Source organism: Microcaecilia unicolor, chromosome 11 (genome assembly GCF_901765095.1).
Source record: "Microcaecilia unicolor chromosome 11, aMicUni1.1, whole genome shotgun sequence".
Lineage (NCBI taxonomy): Eukaryota > Metazoa > Chordata > Amphibia > Gymnophiona > Siphonopidae > Microcaecilia > Microcaecilia unicolor.
This window is the reverse complement of record NC_044041.1, coordinates 173,638,826-173,663,304: the sequence shown is the minus strand read 5'-3', so window position 1 is coordinate 173,663,304 and position 24,479 is coordinate 173,638,826. Positions and strand designations below refer to the sequence as shown.

Below are 24,479 nucleotides of genomic sequence, written 5' to 3'. Positions count from 1 at the left end.
TGTCAAGGAGGTTTGTGGAGGAGGGTCTTTCTGTTGGTGAAATGTAAATGTGGTTGTAGGGGGGTCAGCCTTTGCTGAGTGGTGGATTGTTTTTTCCTGGGTTTTTTTTTTGTGTTGTGCTGAGGCAGCAGTGTTGTTTTAGATGGGCGGAAGGTAGAGGAGCAAGTTCTTGGTCTGTCGGTATTTTTTGGCCGTTTCAGGGCTGCTGTAGGGGAACGCTGGAAGAGAAATGTGCTGTGGGAAGCAGCGCCATCTTTTTCCGTTGGGCTGGGGTTCTGGGTATCCTGGAGGTGGGAGACGGCTTGCCTGAGGACAGGGATGGTTGTTTTAAGTTGGCGGAAGGGAGAAGAGCACGGTCTCGTGCCGTCGGGGGGTGATCCGGTATGTTCGGTCCATTTCAGCCCGGCTGCAGGGGAATGCTGGAACATTTATGCGCTGCGGGAAGCAGCACCGTCTTTTTCCGGGTGCTCGGGGAATCCCCGAGGTAGGAGATGGCTTGCCTGAGGCTGGGGATGGTTGGGCACGTCCTTGGCCACTTCGGCAAAAGGGAAAGAGGAAGGGGGTGGGGAGTTACCTGCAGCCGCGTGAGAAACCGGGTATTCTTTGTTTGTTTTGTATTATTAGTTTGCATTTCTGTTGAAGAAAGAGTGGATGCCTTTCAAATGATGAAGGTGGTGCGTCGGTGTGCGGTTGTTTCCTTAGTTTGGCAGCCAGTCTCCAGCGATTCCTAAGCAGGGAAGGAGTAGGGAAACACGCTCCGTGTGTTTCCCTACTCCTCCCCCTTCCTTGGTCGCTGTTTGCTGCTGGCTGGGTTGCGGGTAATCCTTCCAGCTGGGCCGCAGCTTGTCCTGTTCGCCCACATCCCAGATGGTGAGGGACACGCTGTTCTCTGGCTCCACCGACTCCACGTCAAGCGAACCCAAATATAGTCTGTGCTATAGGTCCTCCGGCACTCTTCAGTACCGGCATTAGGCATTTAAAAATTTCTCTCCCCCCCCCCCCCCGGTCTATTTTTGCACATACCCACAGCAGGAATATTCTTCTCTCGTTCAAGCGGTGGTGCTGCACAGATAATGAGCCGTTCTGCTGGTGAATGTTCCTCCCTTATTGCCACGTAGTTTCCTCTGATAGGTCCATCTTACGTTGCCTAGTGTTGCCTGGGAACGGTTTTGTGATGGTCCTTTGTGTTTCAGAACATTGAGTGTGTTTTTTCTGATTGGTCCGTCATGCGAGGGCGGGGCTGAGAGACATGGTCAGTGTTGTGGCTTCACCACCATGAATCCATGAACCCTTCAGGGAGTGACTGAGTGACTTCAGAACGTTGTCTTCAGAACGTTGAGGGTGAGTTTTATTATAGTAGATATGCTAATAGACATGGTGGAAGCCACTGCTTGTTCTGGGATTGTTAGCATGGAATCTTGGTACTCTTTGGGATTCTGGAATCTTACTACTCCTTGGGTTTCTGGAATCTCGCTACACTTTGGGGTTCTGGAATGTTGCTACTATTTGAGTTTCTGACAGGCACTTGTCACCTGAATTGGCCACTGCTGGAAGCAGGATACTGCGCTAGATGGACCATTGGTCTGACCCGGTATGGCTGTTCTTATGTTAGCATGTAGACATTACCAAAAATTAGCACGTGAGCCCTTACTGCCACCTACTTGTAGGCAGTAAGGGCTCATGTGCTAATCACGCACTAATCAGTTAGCACGTGCTAATGTAGACACACTGATTGGCATATAAAAGCCCACTCTGTCCCCAGACACGCTCCCTCTGTGAAAAAAATAAAAATGATTTTTTACCACACACTTTGGGCACGCAGATTGCAAAATTACCATGGGATGTCTCAGTGATTCCGCAGTAAGCCCTTTTAAGCGGTGTTAAGCATACACTACTGCTTACTGCAGCTTAGGAAAAGAGCCCCTTAGAATTCAGAAATTACTGAATAGTGTAATTCAGTTTTAGAGTACAGATGGAATGGTTTCAAACAACAGGCGAGAGTCCTAGATGTTGGGAAAACTAAGGGGTCATTTTACTAAGTTTGCAAGGTTGGAAGCAACGTGACCACATCACACCATTTTTGCAAAATCTTCACTGGCTACCAGTACAATACACGGCTAAATTTAAAACTCTGTGTCTGATCTTCAAGGCCCTTAAAGGAAATGGCCTCGAGTACAGTACCTGAAGAACAGTGTGATCCTCCAGCTCATTGAGACTAAGTGTTTGGATTGATATTTTAGGTCATATTAATGTCTTTTAAGTCCCTTTAGTTTATGTTTTTTGTTTCATACGCTAATGTTGCCATTATTGTGCAGCCATCTTTTAAAATTACCGTGTGAGCATTTACCATAAACCGTTTTGTAGGTGAAAAGGGCTCCGGCATTATCCATGCACTAACCAGTTAGTGTATGGTAAAGTAGATGTGCTAACTGGTTAGCATAGGGGCACCCAGTCCCTGTGCCTGACATGCCCCCGTAACAATTTTTGAAAAATTATCAGTGTGTGGTTAGCACACGCAGATTTCAGGGTTACCACAGGACAGCTGAGAGACATTAGCTGGATGGGAATATCTGGAAGAAGTAGAAAAACAGTGGGCAAAACTGAAAAGAGTGTAAAGGAACAAACATTTTTGTTAGGAAAGTAAATAGAGGTAAGAGGAAAAGAGGCTGCTATAGCTTTCTAAAGTAACTGAAGAGGTAAGGAGAAGAAAAGTGAGCCTTCATAAACTGCAAGGGGTCACAGAAAGATGAAGACAGACAATAATATCTGGAAAAGCTAAGGGAAGCTGGAAAAGTAGTCAGAAGAGCAAAGGTGCAAATGGGACAAAAATAGATCCATTGGTAACACAGGACAAGAACTTTTTATTTATTTATTTATTAATAATGACAGGAGATAGTGTAATAGTGGCATTAGGACCCACAGAGGTGAAATGCAAGAACATAGAGCAGTTGATAAAGAAACCATAGAATTAATTATCAAATCTTTTTGTTCATTGGTCACTGAGGAAGGGTTTGGACTGCAGAAAACAGTGTTTGGAGGTTGGCATTTTATGATAATTGTGGTTCTCCTGAGTTTTAGTTGTGCATTTCTTCATTTGCCTCTGTAGAAGCTTAAAAATTGTTTGTTTAAAATCATTTGTAACTCGCCATTTCATAGTCTGTGGTAGCTAAGTGAACAAGGTGATCAGTGAGAAATCATTACAGAGTCATACTAGGTTTTTAAAACAAGTCAAAGGTACGGCGGGTTGGGAAGGTAAAGCAGGGCCTCTCATGTCTTATCGAGGAAGGATGGAGAACTGGTATTGAGGTGCCTCGACTATGAGACCCACCTTCTCTGGCACCAAGCTGATGTCCTTGGGATCTCTGGTCGATTTCAGGACACAGCTCTGCAGGATGGTGGTGAAGAACAGGAAAAGCTCCATCTGGGCCAGGCCCTTTCCCAGGCAGTTCCTCTTTCCTGAGAAGGCAAGGAGGAGATTCAGTGACTTATCACCTTCCATGATTTCACAAAGGGCTTTTATTTAAGATGTAAAAATAGATCAGTCCATTGAGCTCTGGCAATTAAAGCATATTTTGTCAGGCTGAAAGAATAGAGGACAGGAAAAGTTTTAGCTAACAACTAACAAACATGCTGTCAGAACTCAACTGACAGCTTTGAAAAAGTCAGACTTCTGAAATAGGAGTCCTTACCACCTACAAAATGGCTGATGGTAATAGTCACTGATGGAGGTACAGCTTCCTTTCCTTGACATTTTGTTTAGTGCAATGAAAACCCCATCATCAACTTTCATGGTGCACTGAATCATGATGGGTGTACTAGGACTGTAAAAGGGTTCTTATAAAATATTCCCCCAAATCACCTATTTCTATGTATTGTTAGACAAGATATAATATGTATAAAAACAGTATAGATGTCTTGTACCTTTATGAAACAAGCTTTTAGAGCTCTTTGGATTAATGACTTGCCTTTTGCAAATCTGAGTTCATGGTGAGTTATATATTCAGGTACATGAGTTATTTCCTTGCCCATAGTGGTTTATAGATGATAGTACCTGTGTTGGATTATTTGTAGTAAATAATTAGCAGATTTTATACACACAGCTTCAGCTTTAGAAATGTTAATTTCTTTTCTTCATCTCTCTCACATACACCCCAGAATAATTCACTGCTGAGTCACTTTAAAGTTGAAGTAACAAAACATCTGTTTACTCACAGTTTGTAGTCAGATTTATATTCAGACAGGCTTATATAAACATAATACTATACATTTGGATTATCAGCTCTTTCCATGTGCTTAGATGGTAATGGATGCTCACACCATAGATCCTCAGGCTAGGAGAGATCATGAGCTCCATGTGCTGTGCCTAACCCCCACAGGAAGTTGCATAGGTGTGACCTCTCTAGGCAATTCACATCAGAGGTCACAGAGAAATCACAGAGAAAAACATTGCTGACAGACAATGCATGTAAAATACAATACATTATTCCAACAACCTGAAGGAACACAGGTGGGATTTGAACCCTGACTTCCAGGTTCACGATGGGCTTTTTTAACAACTAAGCTACTCCTCCCTAATAGCAGGTGGTGGGGCATTTTCGAAAGAACATCCAAGTCAGTATTAAGACATCCTGCTCATAGCATCCCCCCAAAATGCCCATCTCACAGCCATTTTCTAGCAGGAAAAATGTCAGGATTTCCTGTTTGAAAATATGCGAGAAGGACATTCTTGTGCTGAAAATGTCCAACATGAACAGCCATTTTCCAAAATAAAACATCCAAAATATGAACACCAAAATGCAGGCAAACAAATGTCTGTCTGGCATCATTTGTATATAAATGGTCACACTGATGTCCCTGTAGAACAGAGGGGCAGCCTAGTGGTTAGTGCAATGGACCTTAAACAATGAGACCCGGGTACAAATCCATCCTTAATTCCTTATATGTTATTGTGAGCCCTCCAAGAACAGATAAAAACCTACTGGGGTTGATATTTAAAACAATTTTTTATTTTATTTAAAACAATCGACAACACAACCATCTTTCGTAAATCTCTGAAAACATACTTCTTCATCAAGGCCTACAATGAGAACCTATAGCCTCACTAATCCACATCACCAACCCATTCAGTTATGAAAGCCCACCTTCTATAAGTACCCTAATATATCCCTCCCTTCTTCTTTCTTCCCTTAATTAATCTCTACACAATACTAACTGTACCTGATATATTGGAATAACTATGTTTACAATACTATGTAAGCCACATTGAGCCTGCAAATAGGTGGGAAAATGTGGGATACAAATGCAAATAAATAAATAAATAAAATAAATAAATTTTGCCGGCGAAATGGCACTTAACCGGCTATCCAGTGATATTCACACCATTCCCGGTACTTCAACTGCTGCTCTGCGTGGGAATCCCTTTCTCCATTCGACCCGGGCTGTTTGGCGTGGCTGTGAAAACATCACCATTTTAGTGCAGTGGTTACACTTTTTTTGTCTATCCATCACAACCTTGACTTTCCGCCTGGCACAGACTCTGTCTCTGCAGTGTTTGTTCTTTGGGCCGGAAAGGCATTCATTATCTTTATCACCTTTTAATAGAGGAAAGATGGTTGACACCTTTTGAAGACTTGCAGTCTACTTACTCGCTTCCTGATGTGGATTATTTTGCTTTTGCTCAACTCCCACATTATGTGCACAGCTTGGATTGGACTAATCTGAGTGAGGATGTGCAGGATACTCTAGCCACAGCACTCACACTTGGTTCTCTAAACAGAGTCCCGTTAACATATCACCATATGTTTCTGAGAGACACCACGGAGGATGTGGATTTTGCAACTTTGGCTTGCTGGTGGTCGGTAGAACTTGCCTTCTTTTGGCTCCTCAGCAGCTTGCCCTAAATGCCAGCGCTCTCTGGCTACTTTAAGCCACATGTTTTGGGACTACTTTCATGTTAAAGAGTTCTGGAAGTGTATCCTTCATCATACCTCATGCCAATGGTTTCGTCAACTTGCTCTCCATCCCTGCTTATTGTTTGATATTTTTGGCCTCTCTTACCCAGAGCAGTGTTGATGGGCAAAAAAACTGATTCTTCTGCATTGGCATGAGCAGAGTGCACCAACTTACCATTCCTAGAGGGTGAATATGATTTCACTTCTTTCCATGGAGAGCGTAGGGCTTCATGATTTGTCTTCAGTCTGGGGAGTGCGCTTTCAACTCATTTGGGAGTGCTTTTGGACAATCCCGCAGCTTGTAGCTCGCCACCACATTAAAAAAAAAATGTATGTCTTTACTGTGTTTTTTGGGGAACGGTTTGACAACATGTAGTGCCGGGGTGGGGACGGGGAAGTCACGTGGGTGGGAGGGGGGGGGAAGGGGTGATTTTTGACTCTTCTCGACATGGGTGACTGTCAGATGTTCAGGGTTTTGCTGGTTTTGTGCTTTGTTTCATGTCTATTGTTGGGCGTGTTGTGCTGTTTTTTTTCTGCCACTTTCAATAAAAACGATTTAAATATAAAAGTTAGGCTTCTAACTTTCAAAATGATCCACCCTCTCTAGGAATGGATAATTTTGGAGGCATAACAATTTATACAGCACGGCGTATCCGTTTAAGTAGACTGGATTTAAAAAAACATCCCCCCTGCTGACTGCATAAGTGCTTTTGAAAATTGATCTGTATGTATATGCACAGTTATTTTACTAAAATACACATGTATCTCACAATGCTGCTCTAGCTCTACCCAAACAAGGCCCCCAGGATGGCCTGTGCATGATCTTGATGCATCTTCTTGTATGGATGTATTTGATCACACAGTTTAGTAATAGCATTTTCTGCATGTATAACATGTTTTCATGTGTGAAATGATTTGTAACATGTACTGACAGGGAGAAGGAGAGAAAAGGTTAATACATACAAAGAAAGGGAAGATCAGTGATTTTCTAGAATTACAGGACAGGACAAGGCCAGGAAGGGCTACCCGAATAATAAAGTTCCATATATGAGCACTTGAAGTACCTAGTGAAAATGGAATGAAGGCCTCAGTCTTCTTGAAGGAACCTTTCGCATCCAGGAAATGTGCGGGGTTGAAGGTCTCAGGATTTTCAAACAGCTTGGGGTCTTTCAAAACCGTGGTCAGCATGAAGAAAATTGTAGTGCCCTGAAAAACAGCAACTCAGCAGCTAAAGCAGTACCCCCCACCCCATGACTTGATTTCTGCTGTCATTTTTCAGACCCAGCCTGTACATTACGGTCTCTCCTGATTAACATCTTTTTGTCCTCATCTGTAAAAATCGGCCCGATACGAGTTGTGTTTCAGCCTTAAAGGCCTGCGTCAGGGGTCTATTGATTTTTGATACAATAATAATCTGACAAAACGATTGTCTCTCGGTCGTTTGTCAGGCAACTGATCTCTGGGAGCCATGAGCCAGCTGGAGTCCCTGGTTGCCACTTTCTCCAGATATCTCACATAGTTTGACAAACGACTGAGAGACAATCGTTTTGTCAGATTATTATTGTATCAAAAATCAATAGACCCCTGACGCAGGCCTTTAAGACTCGTGTAGGGTCGATTTTTACAGATTTGGGTCAATTTTTACAGATTTGAATAAAGACTTGTTCAAGAAACACCATCTGAGAGAAGAATTTTTTGGATCCACTGTTCATTTTGTTTGGCTTTCGTTTCTCTTGTGGAGAGGTCACCTTCTGTAGGTGTTAACATCTCATTGTGCCAGTAGTGTCTCATGCACGACTTGAGTCAACTAAGCACTGTGCTTCTTCTTTGCTGCACACTCTTTGTGGTATGTGCTCTTCCTATCTCTGTGAGATGAACTTTCCTATCAGCAGTTCAAGGGAGCATTCAAAACTCATTTGTTTTCTCTTGCTTTCCCAGGGTATGGTGGGGGGGGGGGGGGGGGGGGGGGGGGAGAGTCTGATCTCTTGAACTAGTCTTTCCTCTTGCAGTTCTGCGTCTATTCTGCTGCTTTAGTTTATTAATCATTTTGGATTTCTTTTACCAAGCTGTGGCAAAAAGGGGCTGTTGCTGGCATCGGCGCATGTTTTACATGCATGCCGAGGCCCCCTTTTACTGCAGCTAGTAAGTTTCATCTTCCTACAGGAAATGGCCGGGCGGCAAGTAAAGCACTTGCCGTGCGGCCATTTCAGGGGGAAGGGGAGCCTTTACCGCAGCCTATTGAGGTGGTGGTAAGGGCTCCTGCGTTAACCCGTCGGTAACTGGGCAGCGTGCGGCACTGCCTGATTACCACCGGATACACTCCGGAGCTACAAAAATAAATACATTTTTGTAGTGCCGGAAATGACAGTGTACTAGGAGTGGGAAGTACAGCTGGGCTGCTGTGGTAGCCCGGCGGTACTTCCTATACAGCGAGCAGTAAACTTGCGTTGGCCTTACCGCCGCTTAGTAAACGGGGCCCTTTATTACTGATGTAAGTAGTAGTATTGTAATCTGCAGAGATGGGAAGATATATTGATATCCTATGGACCTTGATTTGGTACCTCAGCAAGGCAACTATCACACAGGCTCATATCATGATATTCAAATTCATTATCTCCCTTCATCCATTTCTGGTACAGTGGAAAACGCCTTGGCAAAAATAAATCAGGCTCAAGGCCACCAAACAATGTATTGCAAACAAACAAACAAAACAAAAACAGACAACCAACCCCATCTCCCAAAAAAATAAAAACAGAAAGTGGTATAAAATATCAATTCTTCATATCTATTTAACGTCATTCATCATATTGCTAAATAACTTCTACACATAAGTTATCCCAGTTCATTTTAAAGTGCATCTTGGATGGCTCTCCTCCTGAGTGTATTGCTGAAAAGAATCAGATTTTTTTGATTTATTAATTTCCTTAGGTTCTGGCTATTTTCATTCTATCAAAGGTGTATCAATTGTTGACGAATCCCCTGGGTCGACCAATAATGACTGGGATGTAAATGTATTGATTATATATGTCACTCATTAGCACCATCTTATCTAAGGGACTCTTTACATCTTATGAATTGCTGGGCCGAGTGTTGCTCAAGATAAAGCAATTCAGTTGATTCACTAGGTATTCTGGAGATTGACCACCATAACTTTGACACCTAATTATTTTTCTTTTGAAGGCCACCCATCAACAATTGAGGTCACTGCTGTGTGCCCCAACATTCCCTGTTTATATGTTGCCTCCTTTGAATATCAGTGGGTTTATACATGTCAGCTTAGGTCTCAGAAAATTTTGTGGTTTCATTATATTGATGATGTATTGTACATTTCAGATGGGGATTACAATAGGAACATTCATAAATTTCCTTTTTACATAGTATGGCTCCAGTTGGGCTGAATAAACAGATTGAATGATTTTTTTTTAATGAATGTGTGGTTTGTTTTGATATGACTTGACTTGTGTTATTATTGTTTGACTATTCTTTAAAATGGTTGGTTGGATCTCCACATAGTAAGCATCTTGAGATTAAAGTATATTGATGCTGGAAGGCCAGGGTCACTTGTTATTTGATTCCATTATTAGGTGTGTTTGAAGATGAACATAGTAGACAACGGCAGATAAAGACCTATGTGGTCCATCCAGTCTGCCCAATAAGAAAACTCATTACGTATGGTATGAAGTGATACATCATATGCATACCTGATCTTCATTATCCTTGCCATTTTTGGGACACAGACCATAGAGGTCTGCCCAGTACTGGCCCCGTTCCAAAATTTCTGAAGTTGTCAAAGCCCTTGAATAGCTCCACTCCAGCCCATCCAAATCTATTCAGCCTCGATCAGGTCACAGACCGTAGAAGTCTGCCCAGCACCGGCTTTTCTACCTAATCTCTGCTAAGCTTCTTTAAATCCCCTTTTTGTTTGTGGCATGCATTTTTAAATTCTGTTACTGTTTTCATCTCTACAACCTCCAGTGGGAGGCCATTCCATCTATCCACCCTCTCAGTGAAAAAATACTTCCTGACATTATTCCTGAGACAGTCCCCTTTCAACCTCAATTCATGCCCTGTGGTTCTACCACATTCCCGTCTCTGGAAAAGGTTTGTTTGCAGATTGATACCGTTCAAATATTTGAGTTTTGTATTTATAATCTTTGATTGTTTATTTTGTGCTGCAATGTCATTCCCTGATAAAGGTGCTATGCGATGAAACATGGTCCATGTTGTAATGGAAAGAAGGGATTATGTTTTATATATCAACTGTTTGAGGTTCACATTCCAGCTATATTCAGCAAAAGTTAACCAGCCATGAATGGGTGCCGACCAGTTAACTCGTATCTTGGCAGATAACCGGTCATTTTCAGTGGCATTTAACCGGTTATCTCTGATGAAAATACCCAGTTAGTACCAAAATTAAGCCAGCAATGTTGGAAGCATTCTTGGGGTGTGACCGGTTAAGTTCCAATATTTGGAACTTAACCAGCCAGACTTAATGCGCAAATAAGACCATGTAAATAGCTGTTCTCCCTCCCTGCACACTACAGCCCCCCCCCCCCCAAACTTTGGTAGGCCCTTCCCAGGTCTTCCCTGGTGGCCTAGTGGCTTCTTTGGGGCAGGAAACAACTCCACTCTTTTCTGCCCACTGCTGCTGCTCTTCCTGGTGCTACCGTGTCTTCAAAATGGTTGCCAAGACTTCCTGCGCCAGTCTTGAGAGACTGCTGAGACCTGCAAGACTACTGCAGGAAGTCTCGGCAGCCATTAAGAAGAAGTGGTGGTACCGGATAGAGCAGTGGCAGTGGGAGCAGTGGCAGTGGGAAGGAAAGAGTGGGGTTGTTTCCTGCCCCTGAAGAGGCCACTAGACCACCAGGGCCCTTCTAGGTAGGCCTGTGGAGGGCTCACTGAGACCTAGGAGAGCTGTAGTGTGTATGTGTGGGTGCTGGAAACAAAGGGGGAGGTGGGGGATAGCAGGGGGCCAGGCGGCGGGGCCAGGGCCACCGAGAAGGGGGGCAGGGGGGCAAAATTCCCCAAGCCCAGGACTCCAAGAAGGGCCCGGCGCCGAAGTCTCTCACCCTCTCCTGCTCCCAGGCCACCAGCGCCACAGTCCCCAGTCTCCACCTGCCTACCCTCAGCTCCATTCTGTCTGCCACCCAGTCCCCTGCATTTAAAAAAAATCTTGAAATTGGCAGCGCAGCGCCTTCTGTATGAAAGCAGCAGATTGCCTCGGGCAGGCCTTCCTTCACTGTGTCCCGCCCTCCTCTGATGTAACTTCCTATTTCCACTTTCACATAGAAGGCGCTGCGCTGCTGATTTCGAGAATTTTTTTTTTGTTAAATGAAGGGGGTCAGATGGCAGACAGAAGGGAGCTGAGAGAAGGTAGGTGGAGACTGGGGACTGTGGCGCCAGTGGCCTGGGAGCAGGAGAGGGAGATGACAGCAGTAGTGAATGGGGGGAGGCGGAAGAGGGGGCGGGGCGGTGGCGATCCTTGGGGGGGGGGATGGGTGCTGGCTGCAGCCATGCTTCGTGCCCGGCTCAGTCTCTTGGCGGCCCTGGGCGGGGCCGGGGGGACCCAATGACCCTTACTGCCTGGGTCCCCAGATCACTCTCAGTCTGCCCCTCATGTATACACATATGCATATAGGGGTAAATTCTGTAAATGACACCTAAACAAATCTGTGCCAAAAAACCCCTGCTTAAGCGGTATTCTCTAAGCCATGCCTACAGTTCTGTATGGTTTATAGAATACATGCTTAAGCAGAGGGTTACGTGTAAATTTAAGCATGGCCATTCGCACCAACAAAACTGTGGTGCGAATGTCTGTGCCTACATTTACATACGGAGCATCATTAGTCTGTAATTATATGCATGCTTTCTGTAGCATAAAAGTGCTTCCCGTGGTATGTTCCAAATTTGCGTGCGCACCCTATGCACCATAAAATATTTATTTTTTCATTTTTCTGGAAGGGGGTGTGCCTGGGGGGCCAAGAGTGGGTATTTCTGCGCTAATAAGTTAGAGCATCTATATTGCTGTGTTGTAACTGATTAGCATTGGGTTAGCATGTGAGCCCTTACTGCCAGGGGCGTAGCCAGACTTCGGGCGGGAGGGGGGGTCCAGAGCCGAGATGAGGGGGTACATTTTAGCCCCCCCCCCGGTGGCGCTGACTCCCCCACCATTGCCAACACCCCCTATTGCCGACACACCCCATTGCTGACACCCCCCCACCATTGCCGACACCCGCCTCCGCAATTGCCGACACCCTCCCACCACCACTACCACCAACTTTGACCTTCTCCCCCCTGCCGATGACCCTCCCTCCTGCCACCAACCCTCCCCCGCCGCCGCCTATCTTTGCTGGCAGGGGACCCCAACCCCTGCCAGCTGAGGTCCTCTTTTCCCGCGCAAGGCTTCATTCTTCTGAGTCTGACGTCCTGCACGTTGTATGTGCAGGATGTCAGACTTACAGAAACAGTTCTGGCTGGGGTCCCCCACCAGCAAAGGTAGGCGATGACTGTGGCAGCGGCGGGGGAGGGTTGGTGGCGGGAGGGAGGGTCATTGGCAGGGGGGTCCATGGTGAAATCTACGGGGGCCCAGGCCCCCATGGCCCCATGTAGCTACACCCCTGCTTACTGCCTACAAAATAGGTAACAGTAAGGGCTCAGATGATAATATTTGGTAAAGGCTGCGTGGCAACATTAATCGGCCATTTTCCAGCAGTAGTAGAAGGTGGCTTTTGTGCACAGGAAGGAGTTCTTATTGATGACCATCTTACTTTTAAAATCCCATATCTCACTGATTGTCAGGAAATCATTTTTTGTTCTTCAACAAATTCGTCTTACCAGATCTTTCTTTGACAAATCTTCAATTCATCTTTTGGTTTATTCATTAGTACTTTCCCGTATTGCTTATTGAAACTCTATTATATCAGTTTCACAGAGTCAGTTTGGAAAAGAGGTGGATGAGGGGAGATACGATTGAGGTCTACAAAATCCTGAGTGGTGTAGAACAAGTAGAAGTAAATCGATTGTTTACTCGCTCCAAAAGTACAAAGACTAGGGCACACTCAAGGAAGTTACATGGAAATACTTTTAAAACAAATAGGAGGAAATATTTTGACACAGTTCCCCGCATGAGGCTCTTGAATAAACTTGACAGGCTGAAGATAGGACCCGACGTGGTGAACTGGATTAGGAACTGGTTGACGGACAGACGCCAGAGGGTGGTGGTTAATGGAATTCGCTCGGATGAGGGAAAGGTGAGTAGTGGAGTGCCTCAGGGATCGGTGCTGGGGCCGATTCTGTTCAATATATTTGTGAGTGACATCGCTGAAGGGTTAGAAAGGTAAGTTTGCCTTTTTGCGGATGATACTAAGATTTGTAGCAGAGTGGACACCCAGGAGGGAGTGGAAAACATGAAAAAGGATCTGCAGAAACTAGAAGAATGGTCTAAGGTTTGGCAATTAAAATTCAATGCGAAGAAATGCAAAGTGATGCACTTAGGGAGTAGAAATCCATGGGAGATGTATGTGTTAGGCGGTGAGAGTCTGATATGTACAGACGGGGAGAGGGATCTTGGGGTGATAGTATCTGAGGATCTGAAGGCGATGAAACAGTGTGACAAGGCGGTGGCCATAGCCAGAAGGTTGCTAGGCTGTACAGAGAGAGGTGTGATCAGCAGAAGAAAGGAGGTATTGAGACCCCTGTATAAGTCATTGGTGAGGGCCCCACCTGGAGTATTGTGTTCAGTTTTGGAGGCCGTATCTTGCTAAGGATGTAAAAAGAATTGAAGCGGTGCAAAGAAAAGCTACAAAAATGGTATGGGATTTGCGTTACAAGACGTATGAGGAGAGACTTGCTGACCTGAACATGTATACCCTGGAGGAAAGGAGAAACAGGGGTGATATGATACAGACGTTCAAATATTTGAAAGGTATTAATCTGCAAACGAACCTTTTCCGGAGATGGGAAGGCGGCAGAACTAGAGAACATGAAATGAGATTGAAGGGGGCAGACTCAAGAAAAACGTCAGGAAGTATTTTTCACGGAGAGAGTGGTGGATACTTGGAATGCCCTCCCGCGGGAGGTGGTGGAAATGAAAACGGTAACAGAATTAAAAATGTGTGGGATAAACATAAAGGAATCCTGCTCAGAAGGAATGGATCCTCAGAAGCTTAGCGGAGATTGGGTGGCAGCACCGTGGTGGGAGGCAGGGCTAGTGCTGGGCAGACTTTCTACGGTCTGTACCCTGAAAATGGCAGATACAAATCAGATCAGGTATACACATAAAGTAGCACATATGAGTTTATCTTGTTGGGCAGACTGGATGGACCCATACAGGTCTTTTTCTGTTGTCATCTACTATGTTAATATGTAATAGCCTTGCCTCTTGTTTCTATCTTTTTATTTAATCATATTATATTTGGGGCCCTTTTATTAAGCAGCAGTAAACCAATCGCCGGCTTACCACGAGCCAAACAGGAACTACGGCTGGGCTACCGTAGCAGCCCAGCATTAGTTCCCACCCCCAGCGTGTGTCATTATTGGTGCTACAAAAATATTTTCTATTTTTGTAGCACCAGTGTTTACCCGGCAGTATCAGGCAGTGCCTCACGCTGCCGCTTATCACCAGGTTAGCGCAGAAGCCCTTACCGCCACCTCAATGACTGGTGGTATGTGCTCCCCCCCTGAAATGGCTACACAGTAAGTAATTCACTTCATGACCATTTTTTTAAACCCATTCTTTTTACCTGCTGTGGTAAAAGGGGGCCTCAGCACGTGTCAAAAACGCGGTAAAGCTAGCGCAGGATCCCTTTTACCACAGCTTAGTAAAAGGACCCCCTTGATTTGTTAAGCCCTTAGATACATATTTTTTTTTGCAGTATATTAAATGAAGCTGAACTGTGAACCCCGTGTAAGGCCACACTGAGGCCACTTTCTAACACAGTTTTGTGAAACGACTCCTATGTAAGTCACATGTGCCTTTGTAGAATACTGCTTAGATTGCCCTTCTGGCAATTTCATGAGTAAATGCAGAATTAGAAAAGGTTCAATGAAGAGCGACCAAAATGATAGAGGGGGATGGAACTCCTCCTGTATGAGGAAAGGCTAAAGAGGTTAGGGCTCTTCAGCTTGTAAAAGAGACAGCTGAGGCGGGATATGATTGAGGTCTACAAAATCCCGAGTGGTGTAGAACGAGTAGAAGTGAATCGATTGTTCACTCTTTCAAAAAGAGTACAAAGACCAGGGGACATGCAATGAATTATATGGAAATACTTTTTAAAAACAAATAGGAGGCAATTTTTTCACTCAAAGAATAGTTAAGCTCTGGAGCTCGTTGCCGAGGATGTGGTAACGGCAGTTAGCGTATCTGGGTTTAAAAAAGGTTTGGACAAGTTCCTGGAGGGAAACGTCTATAGTCTGTTATTGAGATGGACATGGGGAAGCCATGCTACCAAGCCTTGGGGATTGTTAGCATGGAATATTGATACTAATAGGGTTTCTGCCAAGGTACTTGTGACCTGGATTGGCCACTGCTGGAAGCAGGATATTGGACTGGATGGACCATTGGTCTGACCCAGTATGGCTGTTCTTATATTCTTCTGATACAGACATCCAGATTATAGAATTACACTTTAAGGTTTTCATTCTATAAAGTCGGTGATAACATTCATTTACTGATTATCAACCTAATATTTGTATATATTCCTGAATTTCCGCCTAAGTGCTATTCTGCTCTGAGATGGAACAGGACCTAAACCCTGCTGGCCCTGATAGGAAGATTATCAGAGTCAGCAAAAAGGAAGAAGAACATAAGCACTGCCATACGGGGACAGATTAAAGGCCCAATAAACCCAGTATCCTGTTTCCAAAGTGGCCAATCCAGGGCATAAGCACCTGGCAAGATCCTAAAAGAGTAAACCAGATTTTATGCTGCTTATCCTAGAAATAAGCAGTGGATTTTCCCAACATTCTTAATAATGGCTTATGGAATTTGCTTTTAGGAAAGTATTTAAACCTTTTTTAAACCCTGCTAAGCTAACTGCTTTTACCCCATTCTCTGGCAACAAATTCCGAATAAAGAAATATTTAAATAAAGAAATATTTAAAACTCTATGTCCTGATCTCAAGGCCCTGAAAGGAAATGTCCCTGAGTACCTGAAAAAATAGGATGATCCTCCACACACCGCCAAGGACACTAAGGTCCTCCCAAGGACTTTCACTAACTACACCTTCTCCAAAAGACTAATGTGATACCCGCAAGCGAGCCTTCTCCGGAGTAGCCCCACACTCTGGACTGCACTGCCTGAAAGGCTGTGCTTAACACAAGACTATCTGTACTTCAGGAAGCAGGGCCGCCGAGAGGCGGGACAGGGGGGGACAAAAGTCCCCAGGCCCGGGCCTCCGGGGTGGGGGGGGGGCCCCGGCGCCGCTGCAGTCCGGCCCGCCCTCCGTAGCTCCCGGAACTAACCTGAAGCGCCTTCACGTTCGCATCGCAGCAAAGCAGTAGCAGCAGGGCAGGCCACTCCTTCCTTCCGTGTCCCGCCCTCGCCTGATGTAATGTCCGCGAGGGGCGGGCCCGGGCCCGGCTTCTCAGCGGCCCTGTCAGGAAGCAGGTGAAAGCTTGGCTCTTCAACCAGGCCTTTACTGGAAGAAGTAACTAACCTGGTTAGTCTCACTCACACACACAAGTTGTACTCAGGCTGCATATACTGCAAGCAGGACATGTTTATCCACTCCTGCCCTTGCTGAGATAACATTAACCATTTCTCTGACCTCAACGTGCAACTTTCTTTAACTCAATCCAACTTTCTTACCCTTCTATATGTTACAACTTTGCTTTACCCTTCGTTATCACTCATAATGTTCTATTACGTATTGTGTTGACATTGTAATATACCATGCCATACTTTGTATTGTTTTTGAATATTTTAACTGCTGTAATTGCCTATTGCTCATGTTCGATCTATTCTTACTGTACACTGCCTTGAGTGAATTCCTTCAGAAAGGCCGGTAAATAAATCCTAATAATAACAATAATTTTCTCTGATTTGTTTTAAATTTACTAATTAGTAGCTTTATTGCGTGTCCCCTGGTCTTGTAGTTTTGGAAACAATAAACAAGCAATTTACGTCTACCCATTCCATTCCATTCAGTATTTTATAGACCTCTATCATATCTCCCCTCAGCCATCTCTTCTCCATGCTGAAGACCTCTAACCTTTCCTGTTAGGGAAGTCATCCCATCCGCTTTATCATTTTTGTCGTCCTTCTCTGTACCTTTTCTAATTCTGTCACTTTAAAAGTCGGTCCTAACTTTCTGGTTAGTGGTTTGAATATTGCTGCTAACCTGATAACACTCCCAGGTCAGCTTTGAAATTGGATTATGCAGCAACAGCCAGTGTCTGGGTACTGGTGCTGTGCATCTGATTTTATTTTAACTGCGGCAGCTGGCAGTTTACTTACCACTGACTGCTGCCGTTGAACATCGGGCACCATTTTCTTTAGATTAATATGAACTGTAAAATGCTCTGTTGTGCTTTTGGTTTAAAGGGCAGTTCAGAAAAATTATCATATGAGGGAATTGATGCTGTATGCCACTTTTTCCTTGCAAAAATAAATAAATGAATGAATGCTAAGTCAATGTTTGGGGGACACAGTCAGTGCAAGGATCTTGGGCAACCTAGATGAACCTTTAGTCTTATGCTATGCACCTTAGATATTGATAATTAAACAGCAATCATGATCATCCCAACACCACCCCTCCATGACAATCCTGTAAAAATTGGCATAATCTGACATCTTAAAATTTGTTTTGTAGGTGCTCACTCTCCTGACAGGGGAAGGAATATGCTATGGGTTCTTTGAGTTAATGGGGCCCGTCAGCAGGGCCACTGAGAGACTGAGCAAGGCCTGGGGCAAGGCTGCCACCGGGCCCCTCCCCCCAGGATCATCATCTCCGCCTCCGGGGCCCCGTCAGGATCCGCCACCCCACCCTCCCTGATCGCTGCTGCCGCGCCCGCCCACCATAACTTTAGGTACCTTGGCTGGCGGGGATCCCAAGGCCCTGATAGCAGAAGAGTTTGTCCTCCAGTGCTGCTCTTCTTCCTACTGCCACATGGCCTTCCCCTGCGGCTGCTTTTTCTCTCAGGTCGAGCATGCACTACTTGAGGGGAAAAGCAGCCTGCAGGGGAAGGCAATGCTGCAGACTGTGAAGAAGAGAAGCCTGCTGTGTCTGTTCCTCCAGGTCCTCCCCAGCCTCACAAGGGGGTCCGGCGCGGAGGTTTTCTTCTCTCCTGCTCCTGTTGGGATACGATCAACCTGGGGTCCTGTCAGGAACAGGAGAGAGAGACCCTGGTGCCGAGCCCCCCTTGGAGGCCCGGGCCTAGGGAATTTTTGCCCCCCCTCGGTGGCCCTGGCCGTCAGAACCTATTGTTTTGCTATTATGGTTGACTTTGATAGCTGCTACTCTTTGCCACCCATTAGAAACTACCACTCTAGATGACCGCCTAGTCTTGCCAAAATGGCTGAGCCAGCCCTGTTTGGGATATAAAATCCCTCCTTCTCTGCGTGTACTTACTTTGGGAATAAGAATCCTGGACCACTTTGGCTAACATCCTCATTCCATTCTCTGCCCCCTGAAAGACCACCAGGCCCTTGGAACTGCACCGGTGAGAGTTACCTTGGGAATAGTATAACCCCCGAAAATCAGTGTCCTTTGTCGCAGCACGAGGTAGCCCAGCTGGGGCAATGTCAACGAACCGCTGGATCTCATGGATCACGGCATCTGTGTATGGCATTTTGCTCCGGTCCTCCGTACAGGGGAAAACCACCGATCTTGGCAATGACAGGTCAATCTCTGCATGGATTTTTTCTGTTGCAGAAAGAGGGGGTGGGGGACAGAAAAAGAGATCATTTTAACCCTGGAGAGTCCTCTTACAATATGGAACCATAGAAACATACCCTTTTCTGCAAACTGCAGTCATAGAATGAGACTCTCCTCGCACAGTTGAGTGGTAGGTAAATAAATGATGGAAGAATATATATTGCAATTTAATCCCTTTCTTCCTCTAAGACTGTCAGGATGGGGAAACGTATCAGGGGAAAGCTAGATGTAATGGAAAATTCCAAAAGTTGGGGTATTGCTACACCCTGTGACTCCATATGGGAATATTCATAGACTGTAGACAACACAGAAACCAGAAACTAAGACCAGGGAGGAAAATGTATTTTGAAAAGCAGAGTGTCAGCCAACATTTTTAGCAGCAAGGGAAAGAACCGTTTCCCTTGCAACCTTTGCCCTCCCCCATTCTGTTTTGCTGTTGCTTTGCCTTCTTTGTTCAGATTTTGTTATATTGTTTGAGATTCTTTTTCTCCCCCATCTTCTCTTTCCTTTTCTACTGTTATCCTCTTTTGAATTCTTCCCTTCCCTTCCTTCCTTTCTCTCCCTTCTCTTCAGGGGCATATAACCTTCCCTTAAGCCTCCCTCCCCTCCTTAAGTATTATCCATTGTACACACTAGGTATGAGGCTTAATTAAGATGTTCCAATATTGCTATCCACAGTGATTTAGACCTGCCAAGTCTCCCGCTTCTGCGGATCATCTCTGGCACTCATACTGGGGAGAGCCGGAATCTCCTGCTGAGCAGCCCCCTTCCAGCAGCAGCAGGAGACACCTTAATAAAAATGTCATCTCCTGCACCCATGGGATCAGTTTCACATTAAGAGCTGCGGGACGTTTTATCAAAGTGTTTCCTGCTGTCAGTGGAAGAGGAAGCAACTGCTGGTACCACGGGCTGCGAATTGGGGGTGGGCCAGGGGCAAAGCTGTGGGCAGGGCTGGGAGGAGGGTGAAGTGGGGCAGGCTGGGAGTGTGCCCAAAATATTCCTGCTGAAAATGTTGGCCCCCTTGGTGGATGGCCATAGCCAAAGGCTTCTAGATTCCATTGGCCATAGACACCAGGAATCACAAATATTTTCTAACCCCTGATCAAGAGACTGATGTGAGGTTACCACTATCTTGAGTCTTCATTACAGGCTGATTCAGGCCTATCCTTTGCCCCTTTGTTTCCTCTCCATTGCATGCGGGATTGGGAAGTCTGACTTCTCTAAAAGTGAGGATCCGCCAGTTCATGTATACAGTAGGGGTAAATCTAGGAACAAGCTTGCCTGTTCTCATATACAAAGCTGATTGAATACCCTACATCCAGGAGTGTGCTGGTAAATTTTTAACAATGGGCTCTCTCTGGGCGTAGCCAGCCCTGCAATTTGGGGGAGCCAGAGGTGGACTGGCTGGGGGAACGCATGCCTCTCTGTCCTCGCCCTCTCTCGTCCAGGCATGCTAGGCATACCTTTGCTGGCAGGGATGCTGAGCCCCACCAGCCAATAAATGGACTGCCACCACTCCCTGCTGCTTGTTTCTGGCTCTGAGAAGCATGCTGGGACTTCTCTCTATGCACCAGAAGTCCCAGCCTGCTGCTCAAAGCTGGAAACAAGGAGCGGAGAGCAGCAGCAGTCTATTTACTTGGCTGGCAGGGCTCAGCATCCTGCCAGCAAAGTAATTGAGAATTCAGGAGGGGGAACAAGTCCACATTTTGGGAAAAGTTGTTAAAGTAGCCATGGGGATACTTTAACAACCGGCTACCAAAATTCTTAAAAACTTAACAAACGGCTCTTGCGAAGCCCATGAGAGCCTGCTCGCAGCACAGCACTGCCTACATCATTTGACATAAACATTAACATTAATGTTTCCGCTGAGAAATATTAACTGCATATGTCTAATCAATAGCTGAGACCTACAGAAATAGGACACAACTGTTCCCTGTCCTGCAGTGATCCATGAAATTCCTATATGAAAGGATGTTTTTCAAGTTTTGGTGATATCCTTCCAAAGGAATGCAGAGAAGATAAAAAGTATCAGTTACCACACCTGCCCCATTACTTCTCAGAAATGCAGGAGGGATGTGTTCAGAATTGCACAAAATTAGCACAGGCTCTAGAATTTAGTTCTGTGAGCTTGTGGAGCCTCAGGAAAGGTTTTTCATGAGAGAAGGAAGAGGAAGTGTTATGTACCTTGGTCTTGGGACATTTTGATGGGTTATTAAGCTTTGGCAAAAGGGAATTTGGAGTGACAATATCTGCAAGTGTGGTCATAAAGCGCCATCTGTTGGAAAGATTTATTCAAAGATTTATTCAATGATTTCACAGTGAGAATCCTCAAAGGTAACTTTAAAACCATACAAGAATGTAAGACCTTTGAAGTCAGAATGATTGAATATTTTAACACCCAACAGAAAGGACTTAACAAGGATCTGGGGTTCCTAGCCCATTATAAACCATAAAGCTGTATGTCTCTGTTGATCACCCTCCCCTCACCTATCCACACCCATCCTGTTAGAATATCAATGATATGCTTTGATGTCCCCATGCATACTTCCTACCCACCCCCCTCCTCCCACCCTGTCCGCCTGTCCATAGTAATGCTTGAATGTTTTCACTTATATACACTGTCAGCTAGCACATTTGCTTATTTCCGATCTGAGGAAGAAGGGCAACCTTCGAAAGCTAATCAAGAAATGTATTAAGTTATGTCCAATAAAAAAAGGTATCATCTTATTTTCTTTTCCATGTTTATTTTGTTTGATTTCTATTGATAACCTTAAGAGTGGACTAACACGGCTACCACACTCCTCTACTTCAAACTAGGATGAAATTTTACAGTTCAAAACCTACAACCAAAGGAATTTTATGACACTGTGTTATGCAGTTTTTGCAAGGAATTCGTATTTCCTGCAAAATTTTATTTTCTTCCATGCAGGAATAAGTACTGCCATACTGGGACAGACCAAAGGTCCATCAAGACCCAGCACCCTGTTTCCAATAGTGGCCGATCCAGGTCACAATATTTATTTATTTGGTTTTTGCTCACACCTTTTTCAGTAGTAGCTCAAGGTGGTAGGACTAGGATGGGGATCTCAGTAGGACAGAATGAGCAAGGCTCTTTATTTGGGGGGGAGGGAGAGGTTGAAAAATGTGTATGGATAAGGGGAGTAGGTGGAAGTGGTAGAGAAGTTATGCAGAATTTAAAATTAGTGTTTTTTTTTTTTTTTTACAGAATTCTCTCAGGATTAACCTACACATAGTAACACATGTGACTTCCATCATTTTTGGAAAGTTTCAGGCCAGACAATGCATGTTTTGCTATTATTAGCCAGACTGAAATGATCATTTTTTTGTGTAGTTTACTTACCTACAATCTCTGGGTATTTCTGAAGAATTAGGAACCTATTCAGAGTGGTGGTAATTGGTTCTTGTCCCAGCAGAGAACAGTCCAATTGTGGAGGATACCAGATCCTCCAGGTGAAATTCTGTCACGGTGTTTGTGGCTTCCTGCATAAATAATTCAGAGATATAGGTATATATATTTTAAAGAATTTAAGAATTAGACTTGAAACTCTTCTAGTTTTTTTTCCCCTATGCTGACACCATCTCCCTCCTCCGTCTTTGTGTAAATTTAGACTCCCTATAAGCATAAGACCGCAACAGGAGAGTGGCACAGCCTGGTCCACCATTTTATGTGCATCACAGAACCAAACTAAACTGAACCAAACTAACATGGAGGCTGCCACCTGCACAGCACTATGAATCTGACACAGTTTGCCATTCTGTTATATTCTCTTTTGTACTTCTGGATCAAACTGTGCCCTGAAACTACCCTTTATCTAGGCAGAGGTGGGCAAGCTGCGGATCACCCTTGAATTTTATGCAGCCCACGAGACGATGGGAAGTATACACAGAAAATGGCCACACAAATGTTATTACTAGAGTTTTTTTGTCAGTGAAACGGGACAAGAGTTGCTGAAAGATGTTAGCAACTCTTGGAAAGACAGAGATATATGGTAACAGATCATTCCGGTAATACTTTATGTTCATTCAGTCATCATATTGAGTTTTGTTGGCAGTGGACTATATGGAACATTCGTTCAATTTTCTTGTGACCCACAAGACCCTGAAGAAGCGAAACGCGAAACACTGGCCACCTTCGGCTCAGGGGCTGGATGTGAAAGCTACACACAGCAGCACACTTGATCAGGCAACGAGGGTCCATTGTATGCACCACCTCTAAAGATAAGTGTTGGTGTTCATATCAAGTGCTTCGAGTAGTGTTCTACCTACATTAGACTAATAAAGAAAAGCATATTGGTTGCTATATAACCTTCATCCATAATTAATCACTACATGAGGTGGAGGTTTGCTATATTTCAGAAGGTTTTTTTGGCCGATGATGAAGAGAAGATCATAAAGATCTGTTTCAGCTCAGTTCAGATTATTCAATATCTTGGAGCTCTTTGAGGTCTTTTTCCTTCCTGCATTGAATTGCATGCCTACTGTGTGCTTATTATCAGCCAGTGCAGCACATATATTTTTGTCATTTTTGAGTATGTGGATTGGTCTACAGGCAAACTGCATCAACAGAGGAAAGATGAAGGAGATGATATATTATTACACAAACATATAACAGCGGTCCCTTTGTTCATGACGGCAAGCAAGAGCAATTTGGACTTTTTGTGAGAAAAATGTCTAAATCCAGATTTGTGCCACTTTTTGGATGTTTTCTCTCTCTTTTGAAAATGAGCTCCTTATTCTTTGGATTCAACAATGAAAATCTTGGGAATTCAACATGAAAATCTTTGTGATCTTAATTGATCAGTTTCTATTCTTTCGATTGCCAAATTTTTAAAGTAGTCTTGAATGTTCTTCAATTCATTGTGGAAACTTAAAAGATTAAGACCATTCTTTTCAAGTTCACTTTTCAGAACACTTTAGTTCTGTTGTTAGTCCTAACCAAATTTGACTACTGCAATTCAATTTAATGCAGGTATTAATGGAATCTCCTAAGAAAACTACAAACTACACAAAACACGGCTGCCCGCCTTATGTATAGATCGTCACATTACGTTAAAGTATCTCCTCTTCTTAAGGATCTACATTGGTTACCTATCAATGAAATAATTTCATTTAAGCTCTGTGTTCTTGTTCATCACATTCTTTATATTATCTTACCATTGGATTTGGAATCTAAAGGTAAGAAAAGTCAATTGTCCGTCTTTATTGGGTGGGCAATGAAATTTTCCGTTTGTATAGTGTTGCTTCTCTGTAATTTTAGCATGCCACCTCATATAACATCTGATGGTTTGCAAGGAATTGCACACATCCCAGTAAAATGGGGTTGGCGTACAAATCAGAGAACTTCCTTTTTTAATAATTATCATTTTTTAACACCAGTTGCATTATATAATAACAAAGTTTTTGATAACATTCCTCCCTCGTCTTCTCTGTCAATAGCTCTAATTAACTGTCGGTCTCTGAAACGTAAGTTTCCTTATATATTGGATCTTTGTAAGTCATATCAACTTGATTTGTTTGCTATAACAGAGACATGGCTTTTACCAGGGGAAGAATCCTATCTTTTTCAATGTTTACCTTCAGGATATTCTGTCAGTTATTCATCACGAATAGGTAGAAGAGGTGGTGGACTGG

At 44.2% G+C, this 24,479-nt stretch overlaps 1 pseudogene; it reads right to left on the bottom strand.

Annotated features, from left to right (window-relative positions):
* Window positions 1-2,841: 2,841 nt before the first annotated feature.
* Window positions 2,842-24,479, bottom strand: part of LOC115479781 — a 60,251-nt pseudogene continuing 38,613 nt past the window's right edge.